Genomic DNA, 14,602 nt, shown 5'->3' with positions numbered 1-14,602 from the left:
GATTAGCCAATGAAAAGGGTATCCGTTGTACGCCAATTACCATTTTTGTCTTTTATTAGATAGGACTAGTGACCCAGTGCATGGATTTGTACACATTGAAAGGAAATTAATTAGAAGAAATATTTTAATATTGCTGCCTATATTTCAGATCTCTAATTATCTTTTATGTTATTTTTATTTCTATTGTGTTAGGTATAATATCTTACCTTCCATTTATGATTTTATTCATTTATGTCCTACCTCTTTTTATTTAGTCTAGCTAAAGATTTGTCAACTTTGTTTATCTTTTCAAAATGCAACTCTTAGTTTCATTAGTCTTATTATATTTCTATTTAACTTAAATAAGAAAGGAAACAGTAAAGAAAGAACAAACTAAACCCAAAGTTAGAAAAAGAAAGGACATAATAAAGACCAGAAGAGAAATAAATGAAATAGAGGACAGTTAATTTTAGATCTTTTTTTTTTCTTAATGTAGGTATTTATCACTATAAAGTTCCCTTTTAGAAGTGCTTTTGTTGCATCCATAAGTTTTATTTTTACTTTTTTTATTTTATTTTTTATTACAAAGGGTATTACATATGTGTCCATTTTTTCCCCCCGCCCAAGACAGTCCCCTAGCCTCCCCTATCCCACAGTGTCTTATGTCCATTGGTTATGCTTATATGCATGCATACAAGTCCTTTGGTTGATCTCTTACCCCCCTCCCTCCCAAGTTTTATTTTTTTAATTTAAATTCTTTATTATTTAATGTATTACAAAATCTTTTTTCCCCCATTGACCTCCCCCCGGACACCACCAAACCCGAGCACATGCCCCCCCCCACCCGTCTGTGTCCCTTGGTTATGCTCATATGCATGCATGCAAGTCCTTTGATTGATCTCTTACCCCTTCACTCCCTGCCTTCCCTCATAGGTTGGGGAATCAGTTTGATGCTTTTATGACTCTGGCTCTATTTTTGTTCATCAGTTTATGTTGTTCATTATATTCCACAAATGAGTGAGATCATGTGATATTTATCTTTCTCCGACTGGCTTATTTCACTTAGCGTAATGCTCTCCAGTTCCATCCATGCTGTTGCAAATGGTAAGAATTCCTTCATTTTTTTTTATAGCAGCATAGTATTCCACTGTATAGATGTACCACAGTTTTTTAATCCACTCATCTGCTGATGGGCACTTAGGCTGTTTCCAAGTCTTAGATGTTGTAAATGTTGCTGCTATGAACATAGGGGTACATATATCCTTTCTGATTGGTGTTTCTGTTTTCTTGGGATATTCCTAGAAGCGGGATTACTGGTCAAATGGAAAGTTTTATATGTTTTATTTATTTTAATTTGTCTCAAAATATATTTTTTATTTCCTTGTGTTTTTTTACCCATTGGTTATTCAGAAATGTGTTATTTAATCTTCATATATCAATAAATTTTTCCGATATTTCTAATTTCATATCATTCAGATAAAAAAATTTCTATTCCCAATCTTCTTAAATTTGTTAAGATTTATTTTGTGGCCTAATATTTTTTTATGGGTTCTCATGGTTGAACTTCTCATATTGCTTCTGTATTATTTTCCTGGTTTTGTTTAGTTGTCTAACTGTGTTTTCTTGGATCTTATTTTCTTTTAGACAATTATTTTGAATTATTTGTCATACAGTTCATAGATCTCCATTTCTTTAAGGATGGTTATTTGTGGTTCATTTTATTTCTTTGGTGATGTCATGTTTCTTGCTTATTTGTGATTGATGTAGCCTTCAGTATATGCCTGCCTACTTGACAAAGTAGCATTCCTAACAGATTGGTTTTGGCAGAGAAAGTCCTTCACCAATCAGCCTATCCAGAGATTCCAGGAAGGCCTCCTGGTGGTGTTTATGGGTAGGTTACTCCTGGAGTCCTCTGGTGTTGCCTGGATCAGCAGGTGGGCAGGCCTGGGGCATGGGTACACAGTAGTCAGCCTACTGCCTGTGTTTACACTAGGTGAGCCCAGCACCTGGGCCATGGAGAAGGATCTGATCCACTACAGCAGGCCTGAACCCTAGTTCCGCTGAAGTATGGTGTTTCAGGGGCCAGTCTAGCACGAGGGTGAGCCTAGAGCCTGAGGCCTCAGGAGCCAGATTGGACTTGGAATAGGCCTGGAGCTTACGAATGAAATAGCAGATCTAGTGCCTGGAGCCTGGGCCACAGTGACCAGACTGGCACTGCAGAAGGCTGAGAGCCTTGGTCCAAAAATGTTGGCTCGGGATGATGTGGGCCAGACTAGTGTTGGGGAAGACTGTCAACTTGGGTCCATAATGCTAGTAATTGGCCTGGGACACGAGTTAGGAGGGACATGACTGGATTGTGACAAGCCTGAAGCTTGGGGTCCCAGAGGGGTAGTCTCTTGCTGGGTTGGGTCTGTGTCCATGGATGCCGGGCCCTGGTGTTCAATGGAGCTAACCTAGTGCTGGGGTTAGTGGTGAAATAAATAGGGGGCGCACTTTACTCCTCTTCCCCCATAGTAGAATGTCTCTCCATATTAGGCTGCCTGGGCTTGTGGGAGGGGTGAAAGGGATGATGTGAAACTATCCTTCTTACTCTCTTAAATGCATCTTTTCTTATTTTTATACTGTAATCTCTTACCTGGAATCTTTGACTATTGTGAACATGTTGTCATATGCGGATAGATAGTTGTCCAAATTTATGCTTCTGTCAGGGGATACATGCTGAAAACTTCTACACTGCCATCTTGTACATGTCACTCCTTCTTTGAACTGACAGGATGATGAGTCCCTTGGATTTTCTTCACTTTTCCTTATTCTTTTTTCTTCATTTTTCTCTGACTCAATCATTCAAGGTAACTTGTCTTTGGGTTCACTGATTCTATCTCTACTTGATCAATTCTAAGATGGAACCTTTCTGGTACATTTTTTCAATTCAGTTTTATACTCTTCAACTCCAGAAAACATTTTCTCTTTTTCATACTTTATATCTGTTTGTTGACATTTTCATTTTTAAATTGATATTCTTGAGTTCATTTAGTTATCTGTCTGTGTTATTTTGTAATGCATTGAGATTTTTAAGGCGATTATTTTGAATTCTTTATCAGTTAATTTCTAGATCTTTATTTCTTCAGAATAATATATTGGGCTTTATTTTATTCCTTCAATTGAGTCATGTTCCCTTGCATCTTTGATGTTGTGTTGTAATTTATGCTTTTGAAAAATAAGCCACCTGTCTCATCTGTGCAGAATTGCATTGTACATAATTCATCAATTATGCTGGCAGGAGATTCCTGGAGCCTTTCATACCTTTTATGTGGATTTATCCTTCAGGGCTTGTGGGTGTAATATTCCTAATTTTCTTTTTCAGAACCTCATAATCTCTTTCTGTCTTTAGTGACTCTCTTTTGTTATGAATGTTCTCTGGGGCTACAAGGGACCACTGAGCTCTCTTGTTCTCGGGGACTCCCAGGCATCCAACATTTGCTAGTTCTATCAACACTCTGAGGTGAGACAGAAGTAAATCCTTCACAAAGGCCCCTAAAAATCTGGAATGTTAGACATACGTTCAAATCCTCTCTTTCCCGCCCAAAGTAGAAACCACAGACTGGGTGCTTTCCCCTGATCACATCTAGCTGTGCTGGCTTCTGTATTAAAATAGTGTGAAGTACTCTGTTGCTGCAAGAAGACACTGAGCTCTCTTCTTGCCTTCTGCCCACCGCCAGCCAAAGTAGATTGTCTCTCTGTCAGTGCTCTGAGTCAGGTGAGACAGAAACCATTCCATTGTGCAGATGCCTGAAAAGCTGAAACATTGGACAAACATTCCAATCTTCTCTTTCCTCTCTAGGGAGAAGCTGCAAGTGGGGCTTTTCCTCCTAATTTCACTGAGCCGTGCCAGGTTCAGGGAAGTGCTGATGTGGTTGAAATGAAACATTTTTCTTACCAGTTTTAGTACAGCTGCTCTTTGCTTCGAGCTTGCTTGGGGTATTAGAGCTTCCTAACCAATTCTTGGAACTCTAAAAAGGGCTTTTGGGACCACCTATTGTGTAGCCAGGGTCTCTCTAGAGGAATGACCTCAGGGGCTTCCTACTCCTCCACCTTGCTGAAATTACTTGCTTTGTCTGTTTTGGTTTTTTTAGAAGTATACAATTTTATTTAAAAGAATGATTTAATTTTTAAAATTTTGTCTTAAATGATGGATGTAATTTTACATGGCATATGCTCCCTGGCCTCAAAGAATATAATTCTCAGTTTCTTTTATCATCTATGTTAGATCAGCTGTATTTCAGATATAAAGATATGACTGATCAATAGAAATCTCATTTAATGGATTCATTTCACCTAAAAAATGAAATGTGGAAGTAAAAAGGATTATAGACATGTCCTAAGTAATTACCAAAGATTCCAGCTATTATGAATTTGATCAATATGTATTTTAGCTTTGGTATATGCTAAGAGATCAGGAAAGAAAAGGTTTAAGCACTTCTTCTGTGACTTGCTGTGTGACTTTGCACGAGTCACTTCACTTCTCCTAGTCCCCATTTCCTCATCTATAAAATTAAGATAGTGAAACTGCTGGTATCAAAGTTTATTTTTTTAATATATTTTATTGATTTTTTACAGAGAGGAAGGGAGAGAGATAGAGAGTTAGAAACATCGATGAGAGAGAAACATCAATCAGCTGCCTCCTGCACATCTCCTACTGGGGATGTGCCCACAACCAAGTTACATGCCCTTGACCGGAATCGAATCTGGGACCTTTGAGTCCGCAGGCCGACGCTCTATCCACTGAACCAAACCGGTTTCAGCCAAAGTTTGTTTTAAAGATTAACTATTCAATAAGTAGGAAACAATAAATGTTCAAAAAATAGTATCTATTATTATTAACTGTATTATGTAATTAATACCAATTTCATCACCAGATTCAATACCTATGCGACCATGCTGGTAATAATTTTGAATAGTGCAATTCTCCTTTCTACAATTATATGTGTCCTATCTCGGGCTTACGCTAACCAACACATAAATATGTGTACACACATGACTCCTGAAAACTACTCACTTAAAGTCTTTACCTTTAAAAACCTTCTATTGTGTGTTTTAATATTCAAATGTTTTATACAAAAAAAAATGTTGACATTAAGATATCTTTAATACCCCCTTTAAATAGTCTTTGCTGGTATTGCTGATAATTTTTTTTTTAAAATAAACAAGTAAACTAAAGGGAAAAAATGTGTCCTAGATTATAAGCCTCTGTATATAAGACATACAAAAGTGAACCAGGGAATTTGGCTCCCATTAAATTAAGTTAATCAATGAAGACAGTGAAACTGAGTAATATTAAAAGAGCAACTGCTTCAAAGCTAAATAATCTACACTATTTAAATTGATAAAATTGTCTGGATATCGTCCTTTTCTTTCTTCCTTTTAGAGCCAGGTATAAGAAAACATATGGAGTCTCTTAGAAAAATAACATATTTCTTGTATTATAAAACTTGTATGACTTATCTCGCTGTTGACTAAAAATATTTCCCTCCCTTTAGCAGATAATAAATATTTATTCATTTCACAGTTGTCATGGGTTAAGAGTGTAGGCACAGCTTAGTTCATTAGCTCAGTCCTCTAGCTCAGGATACCGCACGAGGCTACAATCCAGATGTTGACTGAGCTGCAGTCATCTTAAGGCTAATGGGGAGTGGGATACATACTTGACCTCACTCATAAGGCTGTTAACAGGACTTGAGTCTTTGCAGACTGTTGGCTAGAGATACCATGTCCTTGCTATAGCAGCCTCTCCATAAGACAGCACAGAATTCAGCAGCTGAATCACTTCAAAGTAAGCCAGTAATAGGAGAGAAGGTGCTGAAGATGGAAACCACAGCACTTTGGTAACCTAATCTTAGGAAAGACATGCCATGTGTTTTTCACTGGAAAGTATTCACAAGATCAAATCTACACACAAAGGTAGGGAATACCCATCGATGTTTATACCAGGAGACAGGATATATGGGACCATCTAAGGGGCCTACCACATAGATTAATAGAAAATGAGTAGGGAAGTACAATTTAAATACTGGGTAAGTAAGGTAAATTAGGTTCTGTGCTTTTTGTGTCCTTTACTCTGAATGCCCGTCAGATAGCAAGAGAATGTAAATTGTTTTCAAGTGAAGTTTCCACTGTCTTTTATGATACCAAGTTTAAAAGTGCAGAATTTTAAGAGGAATTCTTCAAGAGAAATAGCTCAGCACCAGCCAAGGCTAATGAGCGAACACCATGATACTATTTCTAGAAGTGTCACCTTTCTTGTGATCTTTCTCTTTAAAATTCCCCTGGAGGTCTGCATTTATGTCCCTTGACAAGGGACCGTTCACTAGCTCACTGCATAAAGATGGAGTTCCACAGGAGGAAGCTTCTGCCAGATATTATTTATTTTCTTCCCCCCTACTTATTCTAAAAGGAAGGGAAATTGAAAGAGAGGAAATTTTTGAACACGGCATGAATACAGAGCTTGTAACTGTCATGTTACTTTTATTTTAAACTTAAGCCTCTCTTATTCTTCCAGTAGAACCTTTGAAAGTGCTGCTGCCAATGCAGAGGGGACCACGTTATTTCAGAGTTACTGCTTTTCAAGCAAACATGGCATTTAAGTTAATTAAAATGCCTACCTTGTTTTCTTTCCCGAGCCTTAACAGTTTTAAAGAAGAAAACCCAGACAATTCATTTGCCAGGGGGGAAAAGAAAAGTCAAACAAATTGATAAAAAATCATGGGCTGAATATAATCATCACCACATCCTTCAAGTGTACATGTCTTTCATTGGACACTGTTTGCAACTTTTTTCTTTACTTACGGTATGCTGATGTCCAACAATTTACCTCTAGGTTTTAATAACCATGTGATTATCAGTTACAATGCTTTGGGCTCACTTTCCTTCCCTAGGCCACCGGACCCCTGCTATGAGCTTTGCAGGGTCTAGAGGGGATATGAGTGTGCCCACTAGTCTAGCCCCAAATATAGGCAGGGTAGATAGTCACATGCTATGATGTAAACAGAGAAACCTATTATTAAAGTGTTAAATTCATTCACATTTTCAGAATTCCTCCTTGCTCTCAGATAGTCTCTCACTTTGCAGACATTCTTGAGTAGGGTGTAACCCATGCTGGAACAAGTAATTGCATGTGGATTTACTAATCAGGTTGCTTTTCTTTGTGATTGTAATGGAAAAAATAGACAAACAAACAAACAAAAAAATACACAAAACATCACAGTTCATTTATAGGGATTGTACCTTCAATCCCAATCCTCTCTCTTCTCCCTTCACCCTTCAGAACAACTAATCTACACTAATAAAAGAGAAACATGGTAATTGGCGTATGACCGCTACCCTTCCCATTGGCTAATCAGCGAGATATGCAAATTAACTGGCAGCCAAGATGGCGGCCGGCAGCCAGGCAGCTTAAACTGAACGTGAGGCTTGCTTGCTTCAGTGATGGCGGACTCCAACGTTCCTCGCCTGCCGCTGCAGACCTCTGAGCGGGCAGTTTGAAACATAGTAACATATAGAAGCTAAAAAACACTTCAGAAACCTGCTTTCAGCAAGCAGGGATGTCAGAGCTGGAGTTGATACAGAGTTTCAGTTATAGACGCAAACAAGTCTAGGCCTGAGGGTTTCCGCTTTCCCAGCAGCAGAGGCCTCAGAGCTGGAGCCACAGCTAAAGCTGGCCCAGAATAAAAAGAAAAAAGAAAAAAAGGAGCAGTTGGGAGCTTCAGTCACCAGACAACCTGAAAACAGCCCCCAGCCCCTCACCCAGACTGGCCAGGCACCCCAGTGGGGACCCCCACCCTGATCCAGGACACCCTTCAGGTCAAACCAGCTGGCCCCCACCCATGCAACAGGCCTCTATCCTATATAATAAAAGGGTAATATGCAAACTGACCCTACCAGCAGAACCCACCCCCCCCCGCCCCCGCCACGGGCCCTGCTCTGTGTGTGACAGGGTAGAGCCATAACCTCCCCATCGGCCCTGACCTGAGTGTGACAGTGGTGGCATCCCAACCCCCTGATCTGCCCTGCTCTGTGTGTGACAGGGGACGGTGCCCCAACTCCCCTATCGGCTCTACTCTCTGAGTGACAGGGGGGAGCGTCTCAACCCCCTGATGGGCCCTGCTCTGTGCGTGACAGGGGATTGGCCCTACCCTGAGCGTGACTGGGGGTAGCATCGCAACCTCCTGATCCGCCCTGCTCTGTGCATGACAGGAGTTGGCGACCCAACTCCCCAATTGGCCCTGCTCTGAGCCCGACTAGGGGCTGCACCTAGGGATTGGGCCTGCCCTCTACCACCCAGGAGCAGGCCTAAGCCAGCAGGTCGTTATCTCCCGAGGGGGTCCCAGACTGCGAGAAGGCACAGGCTGGGCTGAGGAACACCCCCTTCCCCCCAAGTGCACAAATTTTTGTGCACCGGGTCTCTAGTAAGAATATATTAGAAATGATAACATAACTACAGGTAGTTCAAATCTGTGCTGAAAGCTGGTGAACTATTCTCACTTGTGATGATTCGTTTATATGTCAACTTAGGTAGGTTATTGTACTTAGCTACTTAAACACTAATTTGTGTATATATATATTTTCAGTTGACTTTCTGTAAAGGAGATTGTGCTCCATAATGTAGGTGAGCAACATCCAATCAGTTGGAAGACCTTATGAGAAAAAAATTTACATTTCACAGAAAAGAAAATTCTGTCTCACGATTGCAGTATCAATGTAAAATATATAATTTTGAAAATCTTTTTTCCAATCACCTTTATTTCATGAATATTTCTGAAATGGGGGTAAGAGAAGAGTGGAAATTGGAAAGCTATAAAAGAGGTTGAGTCCATAAGATTTGTCATCAATTAGATATGTTGAATGAGGAGCATAGGAAGACTCCCCGGACTTTGTATAACATAACTGAGTTTGCAAGAATGCTTCTGATTGAGACACAGAATACAAAGAGAATATGTTTTTCAGAGAAGATGAGTTTAATTTTGAAATTTTTATTTTCAGATATCTGTGAGACTGAAAAGAGAAAATTTAGAGTACTAATACAGGACTTAAACTTTTAGTACTTAAATCATTCTTAATTAGAAATAGAGATATATAAGCCATCAGCCTATATGAATTCAACCAGAAATACTAAAGGCAAAAAATGATGATGAGCCGAAACCGGTTTGGCTCAGTGGATAGAGCGTCGGCCTGCGGACTGAAAGGTCCCAGGTTCGATTCCGGTCAAGGGCATGTACCTGGGTTGCGGGCACATCCCCAGTAGGAGATGTGCAGGAGGCAGCTGATCGATGTTTCTCTCTCATCGATGTTTCTAACTCTCTATCTCTCTCCCTTTCTCTCTGTAAGAAATCAATAAAATATATTTTAAAAAAAAAATGATGATGAGACACCAGTGCATGAATCCGTGACCAGGCCTCTAGTATTATATAAAAGCTGAGAAAATTATCTAGAAAAATCCAAATCAAAGTGATAGCTATGGCTCTCCCTGCAAGATATGGTTGGGCCTTATATGTAATGTTTCCATTTTTTACATGGTGAATGTATGCATGCATTTCCTATAATTAACGACCACTTAAATAATTTAAAGTATGCATAAATCTTAATAGTGATGTAAGTGAAATTACTCTTAGATGCTGCTGTGAAAAATATTTATTAAAAGTCTATGATTTTAACAAAACAAAACAAAACAAAATCCATTAGTGTCAAAAACTAGGAAGTTCTTTGGTGACCTGACAAAGAGCAATTTCAATGGAACAGAAGGCAGTAGAGGGAAGAATGAATGAGATGTGGGAAACTGGAGAAGTTTATGCTGTAGAACAAGCGTTGAAAACTCAAAGGCTAACACAGGCCAAATAACAAGGTCTAAGTTTATGTGGGCTGCAAAAAACCAAAAACTTAAATTTTCATAGAAACGTAGATTTATTTTGATAGAGACATGCTGCATGCAAAGGGCTGAAATAAATGAGTAATCGTTAACATAAAATAATAGAGCATTTTAAGAAAAATTAATATTTTTTCTTGAACATTAACTTACCAGACACTGAATAACTGCACAAATTAATAAGTGTAACAAAAATAAACCTATTTTTCTTGTTCTCCGAAAGTGAAATATTTCCTGTTGTGCACACCAAACAAGTCAGTCCAAGACAAATGACATGGCAATTGGCTACTAAAATATTCACTGCTAGTATTAGCGGAGAGAAATGGCGCACCAGTGCATAAGGCACGTAAGGGAAATGAATGCAACACAATTATAGTAATCAGTCATTAGTGAACGCTGAAGTTCGTTATTAATAATTATGTATAACAGGATATTATAAAAAGTAAGTTATGAAATTTTTATTAAAATATTTCTTACATACCATTATATTGGTTGGGTCGCAAAAATATTCATTGTGTTGCCCTAACTGGTTTGGCTCAATGGATAGAGCATTGGCCTGTGGACTGAAGGGTCCCAGGTTTGATTCTAGTCAAGGGCATGTACCTTGGTTGTGGGCACATCCCCAGTAGTGGGTTTGCAGGAGGCAGTTAATCTATGTCTCTCTCTCATCTAACTCTCTATCCCTCTCCCTTTCTCTCTGTAAAAAATCAATAAAATATATATTTAAAATATATATATATATATATATTTGTTGTGGGCGGCATGTGGCCTGCAGGCCATGAGTTTGACATGCTTGCTGTAGAAAGAAAAAAAAGAAATAGAGTAGCTAGAAGACAATGAATATTCCAAGAAGAATGCTTGTTTTAACTATGGAAGAATCTAATATATTAAAGTTAAGATATATATTTGTGTTTGTTTATTTTAACTAGGAAAGAGTCACTTTAGAAAATATTTACATGCTAAAGAGAATGAAGAAATAGAACAGGTTTTGTTAATTTGAAAAATGCCTATATAGTCTGAACATAAATCCCAGAAATTTTAGACAAAGATTGTGTAAATGTACTATTGTGTGCAAGTTAGCTTTTAATGGGAGAAGAAACCCAGCTTTCTTTTTTCAAGGTCTCTGACATACACATTTAAAAAATTAGTTGAACAAATGGATTAATCAAATAATCATGAGGATCTGTGACCCACAGATGATTGATAGAATTTTTAAACATAAAATCAAGAGAGAAGCTAATGAATATTTTATACTGGATGACATAATGTTTATAATTACAATATAACATTAATTTTAAAAACTGAAAGTTTCAAAGACCCTGAAGACTGAACTTGAAATCTACTTTTCTGGTATATTTTACAGCACCTAAAGTAGTAGAAAAATTATATATGCCTGAAGGCAGCCCCTTAATTTTAACAAACTTTATTAATATTATTGAATTTTAACCCTTTCTTTCTTTCTCACACATGACTCTATATTCCAACCAAAAGTCTTGTTAAATACAAACATTAATAAATGTTCTTGATCCAGGAATGGTTTGAGAGAGAAAAGCTAGGCTTAGCTCAGTGGTAGGTATCATCTCTGAGAAGGTCACAAACAAACAAGATGAGCTACATTTACTTTTAAGGAAACACAAGCATTACTTTTAATGAGAGTCTGGAGAAATAGCTCGGAAGAAACCTAAACGGGAGTGTTCCATCTTGAAAGGTTAACATAGAAACGGTTACTAAACAAATCAGGCATATTTAAGTGATAACATGAAATAAAATATATATTCCAAACTGTATTAAATGTAATGCCGTGTAGCTGTCTGAAACTCTCGTGAGGGCGGTGGAATGATTCTTTAATGGTATTACTTATGGTGTTCCCAGAGCATTATGTGCACAATGAGAGCTGCCTACAAGTCTTGATATACTATTCTATTGCATCTCACAGAGCAGAAATTGTAAATTAGAAATATTTTCTGTTTGGTTTGAACCCAACATATTTGGAAATTCATGAAGTTACATAAAAGCACACAAAAGCATATCTGAGACAGCTGTGGCTTTCTTCTGGTCTTGGGTTTCAGAGGGCTGGGGGGTACTGAGAGGCTGACAGGGCTGCTGCCCCATCAGGGCTCAGAATTCTCCCCGAGTGTGGCCTCTCAAGGCTTGGTATCCAGCTGGTAATGATTCTCACATTTCCCTCCCCACCTCTAACAATCCTGAGAAACAGTAACTTACACTGTGTAGGATGGATAGGTATGCCCTGTCCCTCAGGTTAATTGGTTATATTTTAGGGAAATAAGACCTTAATCCTATATAATAAAAGCCTAATATCCAATCAAAGCATAATATGCAAATGATATGCCGAGGCCGCTCAACTGCTCGCTATGATGTACACTGACCGCCAGGGGGCACATAGTTGACAGGTGGACCTGTCGCTATGATGTGCACTGACCACCAGGGGGCAGACGCTCTGACCAGTGGTTTAGCTTGTTGCTGGGGTCCAGCTGATCAGGACTGAGCTAGATGGGCCAGATGCGCCCTGGAGCCCTCTCACAGTCTCTCCCCGGCTGGCCAACCTCCAGCATCCCTCCTTGGTCCCAATTGTGCACTGGTGAGGCCCCTCATTCTGGCCTGTGCCATCTCACAATTCAGGACCCGTTGGGGGATGTCAGAGAGCTGGTTTTGGCCCGGTCCTACAGGCCATGCTGAGGGACCCCACTGGTGCGTGAATTTGTGCACTGGGCTTCTAGTATAGGTATAATGTCATGGCAAATTTAAACATTAGAAACTACTAAATTCAAGTGTTCATGACATTTTATTTGTATAAAAACCTACCATATTTTTGGTATTGAAAAATTCTGTTTCATCAAAACATTAAAGATCTTGGGCTTTTTAAAAATTAGTTGAACAGGAGATTCCTCCTTCCCTAGCTTCATTTCTCTGCGACTAATGCTCAGCCTTAAATTAAATATTAATAAAAATCTTGAAGAATAACTTTCATTTTTTTGCATAGTTTTTGGGTTAATATTGTTTTATATCAAAATCAATTAACCAATTAGTAATCCAGTTTCCAGATGCATGGGGATCACATGAACCAAGTGTCCAAAGACAGAACACTAGGTAGACAGGAATGATAATTATAATTTGCTTTTACAAAGTTAAATCCAAATTACACATGAAATATATTTCTAGGTTTAAATAGACTCAACCCCTTACATGCTTCTAATAAAAATATTTTCAAAGAAATAAGTAGAATATAGAATAAAACAAATTAGGAATGAATTGAATGCTGAATAATTTAAAAACAGAATTCAAAACATAGAGTCAATCCTAACCGATAATTATAGGGGTCTGAAGGAATTCATTTCTGCATATAGCTTCTACTAATTTGAGAATTACTAAAAAAATGATATAGGAAATATAAGCTGACTTATAGTTAGGAATATACTAATAGTTTCTCAGTCCATGTTAAAAAAAAAACACCCACAAAATCAAACAAAAAACAGGTATTTATGCTAAATGAAAATAATATAACCAAAATATGCCTGGCCATTAATGTGACCTTACTGAAACAAAGGATAATTATAAAATAATTATAGCATATATCTCAAGAGGAAGTTACTTACACTTATTGAGTGAAATATGTTTGAATATAATAAAGACAGCATATATAACATAAAAAAATCTTAAACACTGGAAGACTGCAGATTCCCACTACCAAAAGTCTAGGAAAGTGGTTTGAACAAAATTTTAGATACACTTTGGATGTCATACTAAATAATGACTGACAAAGCAGGCCTTGTTTGTAATGCAGTGTAAACACTCTTGTCCTATTGTATTATGCTGATTGCTCTGTGGAAGAATAATCCATCTTCAAAATATAGGCTTTTTACTGTCAAGCATTTATTCATCATTGTCTATTCTTTCAGAATGACTATAGTTAGTTAGTTTCTTATGTAGAAATACAAAGAATATTTTTCCTTGAGCAATTTTATTCTAAATTAAGAAATTATTTAAGAGTAGAAAATGCAGAAAATCTCTTTTCCAGGGACTTAATAAACAGGAAGAGAAAAGGAAAAATTGATTAAAAGAGGATATGAAATAAAATTACATATATAAAGTGACAAACAATTTCATATTTCTTTAGATAATATGTTTTAAAATATCAAAATCCTAAATGATTATTTATATTTTATTTTTAATAAAAATTTGAGAATTAATAAACTCGAATTTTTCTACTAGTAAAACCCATTTAACACTGTTTTAAGAAAAATTATGGAACTTTTTTCTCTTGATTGTACTCGACAAAAATGTCTACTAAATATCCAAAATTCTTATATGCATACAAGTCCTTCGGTTGATCTCTTACCTGTCCCCCACCTAATCCTCCCCGGCCTTCCCGCTGTCATTTGACAGTCTGTTCTATGCTTCTCTGCCTCTGTATATGATTTTGTTCATCAGTTTATAATGTTCTTTATTATCCATAAATGAGTGAGATCATGTGGTAATTTTCATTCACTGACTGGCTTATTTCACTTAGCATAATGCTCTCCAGTTCCATCCATGCTGTTACAAATGGTAAGAATTCCTTCTTTTTTATAGCAGCATAGTATTCCATTGTGTAGATGTACCACAGTTTTCTAATCCATTCATCTACTGATGGGCTCTTAGGCTGTTTCCAGATCTTAGCTATGGTGAATTGTGCTGCTATGAACATAT

Source organism: Myotis davidii, unplaced genomic scaffold (assembly GCF_000327345.1).
Source record: "Myotis davidii unplaced genomic scaffold, ASM32734v1 scaffold105, whole genome shotgun sequence".
In the NCBI taxonomy this organism is placed as follows: domain Eukaryota; kingdom Metazoa; phylum Chordata; class Mammalia; order Chiroptera; family Vespertilionidae; genus Myotis; species Myotis davidii.
Note: the sequence above shows the minus strand (reverse complement) of the source record.